Source organism: Eurosta solidaginis, chromosome 2 (assembly GCF_040869045.1).
Source record: "Eurosta solidaginis isolate ZX-2024a chromosome 2, ASM4086904v1, whole genome shotgun sequence".
NCBI lineage: Eukaryota > Metazoa > Arthropoda > Insecta > Diptera > Tephritidae > Eurosta > Eurosta solidaginis.
The window spans coordinates 144,522,264-144,536,951 of NC_090320.1; positions in this window are offsets into that span (position 1 = coordinate 144,522,264).

Genomic DNA, 14,688 nt, shown 5'->3' on the forward strand with positions numbered 1-14,688 from the left:
TTGTACATATTTGAGTACAGATGCTTTATAAATATACATGGACTAACAGCATTTTCTTAGTGTGATTCGATCTATACACATAACTCTTGCGCAGTCGCAATATTTTCATACTAGTCTAAACTTAGAACACAAACGCCATCGTTTCCTCGGACTCCCGCATTTTTTGAAAACATGTATAAATATAACCGGGTATTATAGGCAAAGCACTAGACATAGGCAGAACAAACATGTATTTGAAATAATACAAAAACTGTTTAATGACGTTTTTTTCGTCGTCTGTGTTACGTTTCATAAAATTGTGACAAAAACTAGCGTTGTGCCGGGTATCCGGAACGCCGCCAATACCGGCCCTTTTTCAGTTTACCGGCTATCTGGCCGAATATTTAATGAAGTGTCTGATTAAAAAGCTTTTCTTGTTTTAAATATTTTTGTACGTTAATAAAGTTCAACATTTTTTATTTTGCAAAGGAACAGAAGCTTTTTAGTATATTTATGTATATTATTAACATAGGAAAAGAGGCTTTCAGCGGTGTCTCTTTTTATCCAGTTTGAAGAAACTTGGGACTAATCAATGATTAATTTATAACAGTAGCGAGTAAGTGTGAAAGTTTACTGCAAGAAAAGTTGATTTATAGAGGCCCAACATATTTCATACAGACTTGAGCATAAAACCTATTCCCAAATTTTATTGCTTTGTACGACCCATGTTATTCGACCCGGGTAGTTCGCCAGTTTAAAGTCTGGATAGGGTGTATTATGTTATGTCACGTGGTCACTGCTCCGACTATGTGGATGTAGCCAAAACACTATTTCTGATGAGCGCTTTCATCATTATCAGCCCCGAAGGATCTCAACACTCGGCAAGAGTTGGCGTGAGTCCAGCGCCTGATTAGATGACCCAAGCTCTACATTTGTAAGAGCAGACCGCAAGTGGGCGTGCAGTGTTTGAAAGCCACTGCTTGCAATCCCCCCTCCAGAACCAGCTCGATCTAAGATATCCGCTTCAGAATTGCCAGGGATATATCTTTGGCCTGTTACGCGGTAGAGGTTTACGTAGGATCATTTTATCGGCGGCGTTGCCGTTGGTTCTATTATATACCGGCGGCAAGGCCGGCCAGCCGGCGTTCTTACTTTAAAAAACTTAATTTTTCTATTAAAAAAAAAAATAATATTGTAACGAATTTACTGCAAATCCTCTTATTTGCAACCTTCTGCTAAGTTCGAATCACTAAGCTGTTGAATAAATAACACCACTATTCAGTAATGCAAAATGGTCTTTATTAAAGTACTTCACAATAAATAACTCTACTATTGCTCGACAGATATCGTGCTTAATCAAAACTGCTTATTGCGCCTCTACGGTTGGTGCCTTTATACTCTGTGATTTCCTCGTTGCATCTTCTAGGCGCTTCCAGAATTTACTTAGTTACTGCCATATAATTATAACTACAGATGCACGTGTATAGCTTCTCATATGCGCGAGTATTTGTGAGCGACACTTCCACAATTACAATTGCATACTTTTGGGAGCATCTCAGATAAGATATATGCATGTGTTTGTGCATCTCTTCTCCGCTGCGTGTACGTACAAATATGTAGACACACTGATTGAATTATTGATGTCACTGCTTAGCATCGGCTTAGAGATGGCAATACCCTTAGTGTTGCTAATATTCGTAACAATATTTGGGAAAGCTTTTGTCTATATATATTTAAGGAAATCAACGTTTTGGCCAATTCGGGTTTTTGCCTCAAAATCTCGAGGATTGTTAAAAAATTTCTGTAGTCGCTCCTTGCGGAGGGACTGCCCTTCGTTCACTTACTCCAGGGTGGCTTCGAACCTAACCCCGGTCTTAGGCACTGCGTATGCCGAAAAAATAGTAATACTTTAAATGGTCACACTCTTGTCTGTATGTCTCGTGCAAAGCTTAGTTTCACCGAAGGAGATGTTCTGGGCTAATTCCTAATACTCGACACGATTTCTTTATATTATTTGTGGCTCCTTGATAGTCACGCACAAAGGCGAATTACGGCTGCCATTAATGGTCTTTAAATACTCATGACTCTTATGGCACATTTTTAACAATTAGCATCAATGCTGACCTATTGTTGATCTCGCCAAAAGGCGCCTTCAGTTTTTAAGAGCTACAATTCTCGATGTGCGAACAGTCACTACCACCAGTCACTAGCACGCCCTCATATCATATGCCAGCACAGTATATATATAATGGGTGAAAATCGTATAATCATCGGCGCATCTACATAATTTAAGTTTTACAAGGACTCTGGATAAAATTTTTTTAAATGTAGACCAAAATTTGCAGACGTTTGTGTCAATAGTCTTCGTTAAAACAAAACGATATTTTAGAATGGAAATCGACCGATTTTATGTTGGTTTTATGCTCAGTCCAAAGAGTTGTTTTCCGGCCTTATGATATAAAAGCTCATCATGGATGACCGCGAAGCTTCAGTTTTCAGACTAGTTCGACTGACTGTCCACTACGTTGGAGTAGTAGCACACTCGGTAATTGGTTGGACTGTCTTCTGATATTTGCAAAAACTCACCTGTTCGATAAATATGCGAACGTGTTCACATTTGTAACAGGAGCCGTAACGTGTAGGTGATATTTCAACTTGGTTGATAGGCTATAATCAATTAGGAAAGGTCAAACTGGGAGACTTGGGTGTGGAGTGATGAAGTAACAAAACTAATATTTCAGACGCTATTTTATAGTTTCGCAAATAAACAACTTCTATCGGAACCCGCTTATAGGAGGGTAGTTGGCGGCCCCCGCTGGAGGGATCAGGTGGAAAACGATTTAAATTCCCTTGTGTGACCAATTGGCGCCGGTTGGCATAGAGAAGGAGCGACTAGCGCGCCTTGTTGGACGGCCATAACCATTTATCATAAGCGCCAATTAAGTAAGTAAGTAAGATTTTTTAAAAACCCTTCTACATATATCTTCCCCCTAAGGATGAGGTGAGAATCATTTCAAAGCAGTGTTTAAACCCTTGAAACCTACTAAAGAATTTTGCACCACTGATTTCGCTTATTTTTTATTCATTTCATTTTATTTGAATTCATTGTTTTTTTATAAATTTTTTTTTTAAATTATGCAAATTTAGCATTTAATTTTATTACATAACTTTTCTTTTATTATTTTGTTTTAATAACGTGGTGAATTCGGTGATGCAAAATCCGTGTTAAGCTGGCCTGCTTTTTTATGTGACTTTTTAACGGTTAAATAAAATAAATAAATGTAAGGCGCGATAACCTCCGAAGAGATCTAAGGCCGAGCTTCTCTTCCAATTTGCGTCGTGCTCCTCTTGATTTTCCCTACAAATTGGCCGGACGGGACCTACATGTTTTATGCCGACTCCGAACGGCATCTGCAAGGCAGATGCGTTTTCACTGAGAGGTTTTCATGGCATAAATACACCCGGAGAGCTTGCCAAACACTGCCGAGGGGCGACCCCGCTTAGAAAAATTTTCTTCTAATTGAAAAACTTTACGATGTGGTATACGGTGTGGTAGGCATACGGTGAGGTAGGCGGAGCACGCTACCACACACCACGGTGGCCGCCGAATGGTTTTTGAACGGTTAGAAAGAGTTAAATTGGATTCTTATAACTGGCAGTGATGCGCGTCCGTTGATAACCCTCTCCACCATATCGGACCAATATTCGACATGAACAATAAACGGCCTAGACAGTCTTAAATGAGTAGATAATATAGTAACGCGTCAAACGACGCCGCCGCGGCGCCGATATTTTTGACATTCGGTGACGTTCCTCTAGTACGTGGAAAGTCTTTATAGGACTCCCAACAATACCCACTGGGTAAATATTTAAAGAGGGAGTGAAGCAAAGATCCCAGCTATTCTAATCAGGGCCATTCGTCGCACAGTTTGTAGTTTTTTAAACCTTGCAATGGCTAGCCCAAACTAATCATAATTTAATTTTCTTAGGTAGTATTTTTTGTTAGGTGCGAAAGGGTTTATTGTAACAAATATTTGATTAATTTCCAGGGTATTTGGAGTTCGAGGAGGGACAAGCATACGTGGCGCAGAATCGAGTAAAGTCTTTGGAAGGATTATGTTTTATGGACGTAGATTGAAAGCCTTTACAAATTCGACCCATTGCCTGTGACGGTCCCCACAATGTTTGATGATACCAAACTTAAATAACTATTTATATCTGCTATCATTTCATGTATGCGTATGTTCTTGTGCACCTCAGAAAACCTTTTACACGCTAGTGCTACCGAATTCCTGTTAAATTTGTCATCCAACCAATGGCAAGTGTACCCGGAGAACTTTTTGAGTTTTGTAGACCATATATCGGCCGTGGTACAAAAGTACTTATTTGTCGGTATTGGCATTTTTTATACTAAACATTTTTGAAAATTGTTAGTCTAGTTTGTTCATTAATTTTGGACGACTGTTTACCTTTAGCGATGTTCCTTAAAACATTTTTCGGAAGGATTACCTCTCCACTGTTGAGAGTGGTGATGCCGTATCAATGATATAGCTCATAATTTTTTCGTCAAAGCTTTTCCCTTAACATAACTATTACCTCAGATTATTGATGGTAAGCTCAAGGGAGGAACTATTAATGCAAAATGCGTATTTTGTTATGCACGCCCAATTTTTAAAGCACCTGCGTATAAAACATCCGGCAAAGCATGCGGGGCTTAAGCACTCAAACCGTTCAACAATTTAATTTAGGTGAGAAGAGGTTTTATGACAGGGTGATGAGCTTCACCATCTGAACTGTGGGAAGGGAATCTGTCCAACAAATGTTGGAAGGAACATCGCTAAAGGTAATGAGACGTTCAAACTGAATGACTAAATTAGCGAACGAGATACACAAATTTTTAGTATCATAAAAGATTTCGTATTTATGGAAAATAATGTTTCGATCAGTAGTTGAGTTGATTGTTAAAAAATATTAGCTGATCCGCTTCAAAACCGTTCAAAGTACTCCGAAAGTACTTATAAGTACTATACTTGTATTTCAGCAAATCAAGTACAAGTACTTCGAAACTTATACTTGTACTCATTTTTCGAAGTATTGAGGTACTTATACTTGTACTTGTACTGGTACTTTTTTTTACAGGCCTGATGTTAGCATTGCTCATCCATTCATCGGTCTATCGTCAGCGTCATCCGTACACGTTTTTTTGCAATAACTTTGTTTAAGAAAAGTAATGTAATGTAAATTAAACACTACCTCATTTGACCGCGCCTAATACTCCTGCAAAAAATAATATAATTATGTGCTAATTCAATACTTAGGCCCACTTACAGAAAATCAAGTTATGTCAAGAATGTCAAAAATGCATGAGTTTAACCTAACCTCTCATGTCATGTTAACGCTGAGTTAAAAAATTTAACTTAGGCCCACTTGCACAACGACAAATTATCTTTTAAACTCCGAGTGAACGTGACATACATTTTTGACAATTTTTTTAAACTAACTCTAACTACAAATATAGCTTGCCGTTCTGCAAGTGGGCCTTACAGTTCTGCTGCAACTAATACTCTTGTAAAAAATAAATAATTTATAATTAATATATATGAAATATAATTCTGTAATACTTCAATATTTAACGGGATATTTCCGCCATTTATAAGGCTACAATGCTAACATTTTATATGACCGACTTTCGAAGGTTAACTTAAAATGTTTTCGTATCCAGCTCAAAGTTTGACGTAAAAAGATCTATAAAGCTACATACATCACTGTCAGCCGATTGAAACATACAGGTCAGAGTATAGGAAAAATTTAAAATGTTGCCAATAATCAGGCAAAAGATGGAAGGTTTCAAGCTCAGATTCTAGAGGGAAGTCGTCTACGTCATCTTAAACGGAGGCAGCTTTGAAGCACCCAATAAAGGTTATAATTTTCCACCCGTTCTTCAGCGGTTGGTAGGTGTCTGACCAATCATAAACATTTTTCTAATTTGTATACCTTAAAAAAAGGAAAACTATGTATAACTTTTTCAGGCAAGGTATCTATTGCAGTAATATTGTATGGTACATGTCTAAATAAAAATAGAAACCTTCTCTGAAATATTTGTATATGTGCATGAATAATCGCAAAAAAAGCATCCGTTTGTCAGTTAGGTGAAACTTCAGCAAAACTTTTATTATGTGATAAAAACACAAATACCACATTTCATATTATGTACTTGTATCAAGGTTTCTTAAAATAACAAACAAATTTTAATACGTTTATACCAAAAAGTGTAGCGTGCTCCGCATACCACACCGGATATCCTGGGTTCAAGTCCTGGGCAAAGCAACATCAAAAATTTAGAAAAAAACTTTCTCATTTTGAAAACTTTTTCTAAGCGGGGTCGCTCGACCGCAGTGATTTTGAGTATATTTCTACTACGAAAAGTTTCTCAGTGAAAATTCATCGGAATCGGTGTAAAACATGTAGGGCCAGTCCCTTCAATTTGTAGGACAAATTAAAAGGAGCACGACGCATATTGGAAGAGAAGCTTGGACAAAATTCTCTTCGGGGGTATATAGCATCTTGTAATGTTAATAGGAAAATGGTTGCTAAAGGAGTTTTGAGAAGTTTTGAACATTTTCGTTCAAAGAGGGAGTTGTGCAAAGAGCCCAGCTATTCCAATCAGGGCCACTTGTCGCACAGTTTGTAGTTCTTTAAACCTTGCAATGGCTACCGCAAACTAGATATAATTTAACTTTTTTAGGTATTATCTTTTTTAGTTAGGTCCCAAAGGGTTTATTAAAACTAATATTCTACTCATTTCTGGGGTGGTTACGTCCCCCCGTTCTTCTTTTATATAGCACATTATCAATACAAACTATAAGTGAGTACCTGCCATAGATAAACTAACCTCACGGTGCTCAAACACACAACGGATCTAATTACGGTGATACTGTGTAACAGATTTACAGGGCTTCGATGGCTTTTTGGGGGTGGCTATGTTAGGTAAGATTGAACTGACTGGTCCATGAGGACTCACAGGTCCTAAGTTATAAAATAACTCCGTCCTCTTGGCAAATACTAGAAGCTTTCTAGGACCTATGGCACTTCCTGCTTGTAGATCTGACAGATGTGTCACTCCTTATAGCTGGAGTCTTAGTCTGCCAAGCACAGGACACGAGCACAATATGTGCTCGATCGTTGCCTCCTCCAACCCGCACTTCCTACATCTGTTATCACTGGCCAAGACTATTTTAAAGGCATGTGACTCCAAAAGGCAGTGTTCAGTCAGAACACCCGGCGTGAGTCCACAGTCCTCCCTTTTTAATTATAGAAGCAACTTTGTTAGTCTAAGTCTGTAAGACCTACACACCACGCCGTTCCCGCTTGGTCGATCATGTGCACCTCTCGCCATCTCTTAATCTCTCCTATCTCATTGGGATGTCTACGGAGCAAGTTTTTAGGAATGCGCTCTTTTTAGCTATTTAATTCGCTTTTTCATTCCCATCTATTCCCATTTGCCCTGGGACTCAATATAGATGTATGCTTTTCCCCGTCCCGATTCTTTCAAGGGATTGTTTCCACTGTAACATCTTCGTAGACTGCTTGGCTTTCAATATAAAAGTTATCACGGCTTCAGTTTAAGCTATTCTCGTTCAGTGCTTCTACTGTTATGGTAACGGCTATTAAATCCGTTTAAAAATGCTACAGTGCTCTGACAGGTTGAATCTGTTTATTTTCGGATCAGCACAGTATACCACAGACCACCAATCCTTCCACTAATTTTAAATCCTCTGTGTACCCGTGTATCGCCTCGTCCATACTTTTTGTACCCTTGCGCCAACCCTCCACCTCTATTGTGGTTTAAGTGGAGCATATAGGGAATCAGAAAGTCTGTTCGTCCTGCAAAATTTTTAAAACAAAGATGCGAATACATTTATTTGCATCTTGAGTGTACGAGACTAAACGTAATGTCGTCGGCCAGTTAATAAAATATATCATAATATCTCAGAATATGAGAATTTCGCATTGCATCAACATACCATAAAACCTAAATATTTTTTATTTTTATGCGCTCTTAGATCGTATATTCTATATACTAAACAAAATTAATATAAAACATAGATATACTCCGGTGAACAAACCTAAACATTGCTTTTGTCATAACCAATAGACCAATTTGCACATTCGCTTGTTAAAAAGATATTAAGCGATCGCTATAGTTGTAAAAAATTGCCGCGATTCAAAAATTACCATCACTTTTTTTACTGGTAGTTCCAAATCGCTGTATCGCCCATCACTATAGTTCGGAAAGGTCTGATGGTTGGTAGGAATTGCTAGATCTCACGTTAGCCTCGGACAAATGTTCGACATTGGTTGATAAGTGGCGGGTGTTAGATAAGCCCTCACTTCCCGACCACTGCTGGATCTTCTCCACTACAGAACAAAATGGAAAAATGTATTATTATAACATCAAAACCTCTTGAACGCGCTAATTCTAACCGTACTATCACTAACTCGCAAGAGTTGGACGATGCGGTATGTTCGAGCGGGGATAAATGGAGCCGGAATTCCTCGTGAATTCCGGAAACGGGGAACCTATGGGGAGCCGGTTCTTGAAACTCGCGATAATGAAAATGAAAACTTACCAGCTTTGCCTAGCTGTCCAACAACAACAAGCAAAACGACACTGTTTTTATATATGAAATGTATATGTATATGATAGCCTGTCGCGCAGGCTTTTATTCAAACACAATTGAGAAAATTAAGGTTAAAAATTTCTAATGACAAACACTCACCTGGTGGAACGCTGATAAAAGATTAAGGGCGAGTCTATAACTGTTCGCCCCTTTTATAGGCTTCAAGGAACTGATGCCATTTAACGGATCCGTAAGATGGAACAAAGTCCAAGAAAGGAAAAAAACGCAACGAGTACTTGCAGCGAGTCTTCTACCAGCGACCCCTCCAGGTGAGGTTTGTAGTTGATAATGTAGACTTTAACATGCCGCCCGCCTTGCAGTATCACTGCAATATAAATTCAATATTAATATATAAACTTCATTATAAATTCAATTACGTATAAACTTCATTATAAATTCATTTTTCCTTAACGCTAAAGGTTTTGCTTGTCAGCTCAGTATGGGGTTACTCCGAATATGACCCATCCAAAAACGGTGTTTTGAGCAGCCGGTCGCGTCGGGGTTGCAGGCCTAATTCCAAGACGGAGCATGGCTCCACACGCGTCTACTCCCAGAATCAGAGACACTGCGCTTGAGCGATAGAATGAGGGGTCTGCCAGGCGCAGGTTGTCGAAATCATCGGCGACACGCGCATCAATAGTACGCTCAGGGGCGCTCCTTACGAGGCGCCCAAGGACCTTTGCCTGGATTGACACCCTCTCATTCAGACCCTCCAAGGTAAGGCTGCAGTGTTCCCTTTCATTCCGTGACAGCAGATGGAGTTGTTTTGCAAGGCCCCGAGATATGGTGGATATGGGTTGCCCAAGGTCGAGGATCGCGCGTACTGTATGAGTTGAATTCGCTCTCGAGCGTCTCTTAGCCCTCGGGGTGGACCTTGTTGTGCGACGCGCCTTCGTTGGTTTCGCTGTGCTCGACGCTGGTGGGGCGAAGGAGGCGGCCGAGTAACTATGGACCGGATACCCGACAGGGGTATTCTGAGTACCGGTGTTTCGGCGGTGACTGGCACAAGAGCATTTATCTGCTGGATGTCTTCTTCGCTGGCATTAATCTCCAGTACTTCTTCACTTGATTCCGATAGCTCTCGAGCCCGGTATGGTCGCGGTCGTTGACTTGGCCGATTTTCCACCTCGTCCAGGCCCTGTGGCACGTCATCCTCTCGTCGTGGTGTCTCCCATAGGTGGAGAAGGCTGTGATGCTGCTCATGGCATCGGTCACATCGCCCTGTTGACGGACAATTGCTCGTTACATGGCGCGGTGACAGACAATTGGCACATTGGCGGTGGAGGAGGACGGCGTGTAGTCTCTCCTCTGGTTCCATACGGCGCAGTTGGCGACAGAAAAGAAGTCGGTGGTTGTGCTGACATTGGGTATTTTTAGTATTGGCTCGGACCATTTTGGTTTGACCGATTTTTATCTGAAAGAATAAAAAAGAAAGCTGAAAAGGGAGAATTGGTTACTTAGGGATTTCGATAGGTAGTAGGACTAATTTAACTATTGGCCGTGTAATCACACCAAGGGCTGTGCGTATTTCTACCACCGTACTCGATTATCTTGGCCTGGGAAAACCTTCACCACTCTACCAAGTCGCCATTCATTAGCGGGTAAATTATCCTCTTTCATAATCACTAGATCGTTAACCTCAAGATTTCGTTGGGGGTTTTGCCACTTAACCCTCTTATGTAGCTCCTTCAAGTACTCTCCCTTCCATCGTTGGCAGAATCCTTGATGAATAGCTTTGATCTTTTGCCATCGGTTGACGATTGACATCGGTGTTCCTCGAACCTCAGGTTCTGCATTCGCGAGTATGGGGCTTCCAATCAGAAAGTGTCCAGGGGTGAGGGGTTCAATGCAGTCGGGGTTGTCAGACATCGGACTGATCGGTCTCGAGTTCAGACAGGCTTCTATTTTAGCCAGTAGAGCGGATAATTCCTCCATTGTGAATCGCATGGTAGTTAAAATTTTGCGGAAATGGGTTTTGAAACTCTTCACCCCTGCTTCCCATAGTCCTCCCATGTGGGGTGCTCCTGTTGGAATAAAATGCCAGTGGATTTCTTGATGGGCATATGACATAGTGGTATGCCGAGCCGCTTCAGTCATGAAATTCCGAAAGTCTTGCCTTAGTGCTTTGTTTGCTCCTACAAAGTTCGCCCCATTGTCCGAATACACCAGGTGGGGACAGCCTCGCCGAGATATGAACCGCGCAAATGCAGCCAGAAATGTTGCTGTCGATAGATCGCTTGTTGCCTCTAAGTGTATTGCTTTCGTAGCAAAGCAAACAAACACGCAGACATAACCCTTCGTTAATAGGCATGCCCTGCCCTTATAATTTTTGATGTCGAACGGACCAGTGAAGTCGATTCCGGTATTAGTGAAGGGTCGCGAGAGCTCCGTTCTTTCTGGCGGTAGTGCTGCCATCAACTGCTCACGTGTCCTTTTCCTGTAGATGAGAAAAACTTTGCAATTATTTATTATATTTTTTATCAAATTTTTTAGCTTCACGATCCAATATCCTGATCGCAAAGTCGTAGCATTAGTTGATTTCCCCCGTGTAGGGAAATCAAATGGGAAAATTTTACCACAAGCCGCGAAAACGCGCAGTCGTATGGGAGAATAATTGGACAGCGTTCGTTGTAGGGTATTGTCGATCCAAGTTTCCTCCCACGCGCATTATTCCGTCCGCATCGAGGAAGGGGTTGAGGGTGCGGATGGAACTCTTTGAGCTCACGGCATCAGTTGAAGCTAGCATCCGATACTCTTCAGCGTAGCATCGTTTCTGCGTTAAGCGAATAAGCCGGGCTTTTACCATCTTAATTTCTTCTGGTGAGATATCTGGGGTGCCCTTGCGAGGGGTTAACTTATGCACAGGATGCGTGTTGCGGTAGAACTGGAAGATCCGTGCGATGACCCTGAGAGCTCTAAAAAGTTCGAAAATCGCTCCAGAATATCCAGAAGTTCTTGAGCGCTGGTGGTATGAACTCGGACAGCTCGTTGTTCTAGGTCCGTTTCCATAAGCAAGGCATCTGTTTTGCTTGGCCACTCCGATGGGGGAGCCTTCAGCCATCTTGGGCCTTGCCACTAGAGCGTGCTATCCGCCAACTCTTGCGGAGTCACCCCGCGACTGCCCAGGTCCGCTGGATTATCGCTAGATTCCACATGATTCCACCCCTCCACTCCGACGAGCTCATCAATTCTTGCGACCCGATTCGCCACGAAGGTTGTCCAGCAGCACGGTGGTTTCTTCATCCAGGAGAGCACGATGGTCGAGTCCGTCCATTTGTAGATGGTCGGCTGCGTAACGTCGAATTGGGGGAGCAACGCGTGGATAAGTTCGGCCAGAAGCAATGCTCCGCATAATTCCAACCGTGGTAAAGAGACGGTTTTAAGTGGAGCCACCTTGGTTTTACCTACCACTAAACTGACATGAGGAGTCCTGTTTGTTGTGCGGTCGTACACTCTAACATACAGGGCGGCTGCATATGCCTTTTCCGAGGCATCGCAAAAACCGTGGAACTCGATTTCATGCCACGGTGTGAAATAAGTCCACCGTGGAATTTTCATTTCTGAAATGTGGGTATAATTTTTTAGAAAAGTTCCCCATCGCCGGTGAGGGTCTGGAGGGAGGCTATCATCCCAATCAATCTTCGTAAGCCATATGTCTTGCATCAAGATTTTGGCTTCTACTACTATGGGTCCTAACCATCCTGCGGGGTCAAATAATTTGGCAACATAAGACAAAACCTCACGTTTGGTGTAATTTGGTTTTGTAGGGATTTCCTGGACGCTAAAATGGAACATATCGTGTACCGCATTTCACCGTATACCTAACATCCTGGCTTCGCTGAGGTCATCAATTTCCAGGAACTCCTCCTTTAGCAGGTGCTCCTTTGGTAACGCTGTCAAGGTCTCTTTCGAGTTTGACGTCCATTTCCGAAGGGGGAATCCAGCTCCTTTGAGCGCTTCTATGAGCTCGTCACGAGCTTGTAGCGCTGTCTCGCGGTCATGGGCATCTGCGAGAACGTCGTCGACGTACATATGCTGCTTCAATATCCTGGCAGCTAAAGGGAAACGAACCCTGATATCGTCAGCTAACTGGAGGAGAGTCCTGATAGCTAAGTACGGGGCACAGTTTACTCCACAAGTCACTGTGCGGAGTTCGTATTCTACCAGCTCATCGTTCTGGGACTCCCGAAAAATTATCCTGTGAAACTGGGTGTCTTTGGGGTGTAACAGGATCTGTCTATACATCCTCTCGATGTCTGCATTGAACACATACTTAAAAAAGCGCCATTTTAATAATAGGGCAGTAAGGTCGGCTTGTAGAACTGGTTCAGGGTAGAGAACATCATTCAGACTAACTCAATTCGACGTGGGACTGGAAGCGTTGAAGACTACGCCCACCTTCGTGGTTGTACTGTCCGGTTTGATGACTCATGGTGAGGTAGGTAATAGGGAATTGAGGAGTTCCTGCCCTCCGTGGGCTTCACTGGACTCATATGCCCCAGCATGATGTACTCCCGCAGCACCCAATGGTACTCGTCCTTTAACTCCGGTTTTCGACACATAGCGCTTTCGTTCCGGATGAACTGTTGCACTGCGCTGCTTCGCGAATGTCCAATATTGATATCGTCAGGGAACTCACGTCGAAATGGTAATGCTACCATGTACCGTCCTTCATCATTCCTGATCGTTGTCCTTACATAGTGGTTTTCGCAAAATTGTTCCTCGGGGGTAACGGACTTTTTGTTCGGAACTTGCTCTAATTCCCAAAACCGCGTTAACTGGGCGCTGGAAAATTCCGTATAGAGGGAGACGCAAGACTCTGGACTCGTTTGTAGGGGGAGCGGGGCTGGCCCAGTTAGGATCCAGCCAAAAACTGTTTCTTGAACTAACAAGGAGCCTAAGACATCCTTCTTTACACACCCTTTTATTACCGCGGGGTACAAGTCAGCACCGATAATCATGTCGACCTGTTGACTTTTGTGAAAGTTGACGTCGGCCAACTGCATCGGGGGGAGTTGACCAAGATAGGATTGGTCGACAGAAAACTGGGGAAGACTACCTGTCAGTTGGGGGAGGATGAGGCCTCTTGCCTCGATTTGGAACTGGGGGTCGACAGGTGATCCTAAAATGAACAGTGCTACCTTACGCACGTTTGCAGCGGACGTGGCATTGATGCCGCTTACCTTGGTGTTTGCAGCGCGTGTTGGAAGTATGATGCGTCTCTGGAGGCGCTCCGTGATAAAGGTCCCTTCTGAACCCGAATCCAGAAGAGCTCTGGCTTCATATGCTACTCCATTATGATATACGTGTACCATGGCGGTTCCTAAAATAATATTCTTAAAATTCGCCGCGTATAACGCGTTTACATTCCCTGAGGTCGGTGGGTCCTGAGATGATTGAGTCGTATTAGTTTGGGGGGAGGGACTGGCATTTGATGGAATTTGCCTGTTTCCATTTGGGTTGCGATGCAGGAGTGAATGATGACGCTGATGGCAAGTCATGCAATTAAAGGTACTAGTACAATTACGTGCAACGTGTGAATGCGCGAGGCAATTCATACATAAGTTGTACTTCCTTACTACCCTACAGCGCTCCTCTACCTTCATTGCTAAAAACTTGGGGCACGACTTCAGAGTATGGGGAACATTGGGGCACAGCCTGCATCCTGCCTGCGAAACATTGCCGTCCAGATCCTGCCACGCCGGAATCTCACTTTTGTTGGTAATTCCCTGCTCCCATAAGGCTAGTGTTGCGTCTGGCAGCTTGCTGGATACCAGATAAATAAAGATTGCATCCCAGTTGTCGGTATCAATGCCATGCATCTGCAGTATTGAGATGCAGTTATTTACAGATCGCTGTAAATTTTTTATTTCAGTCCCCCGCTCTCCTGTCACCGATGGCAGATTAAATAATATTTTCAGCTGAGAATTTATCATAATTCTCTTATTTTCGAACCTATCGGAAAGTTTCTTCCATGCAATGGCAAATCCATCATTCGTGAGTGGGGTTTTCTTCACAATATCCCTGG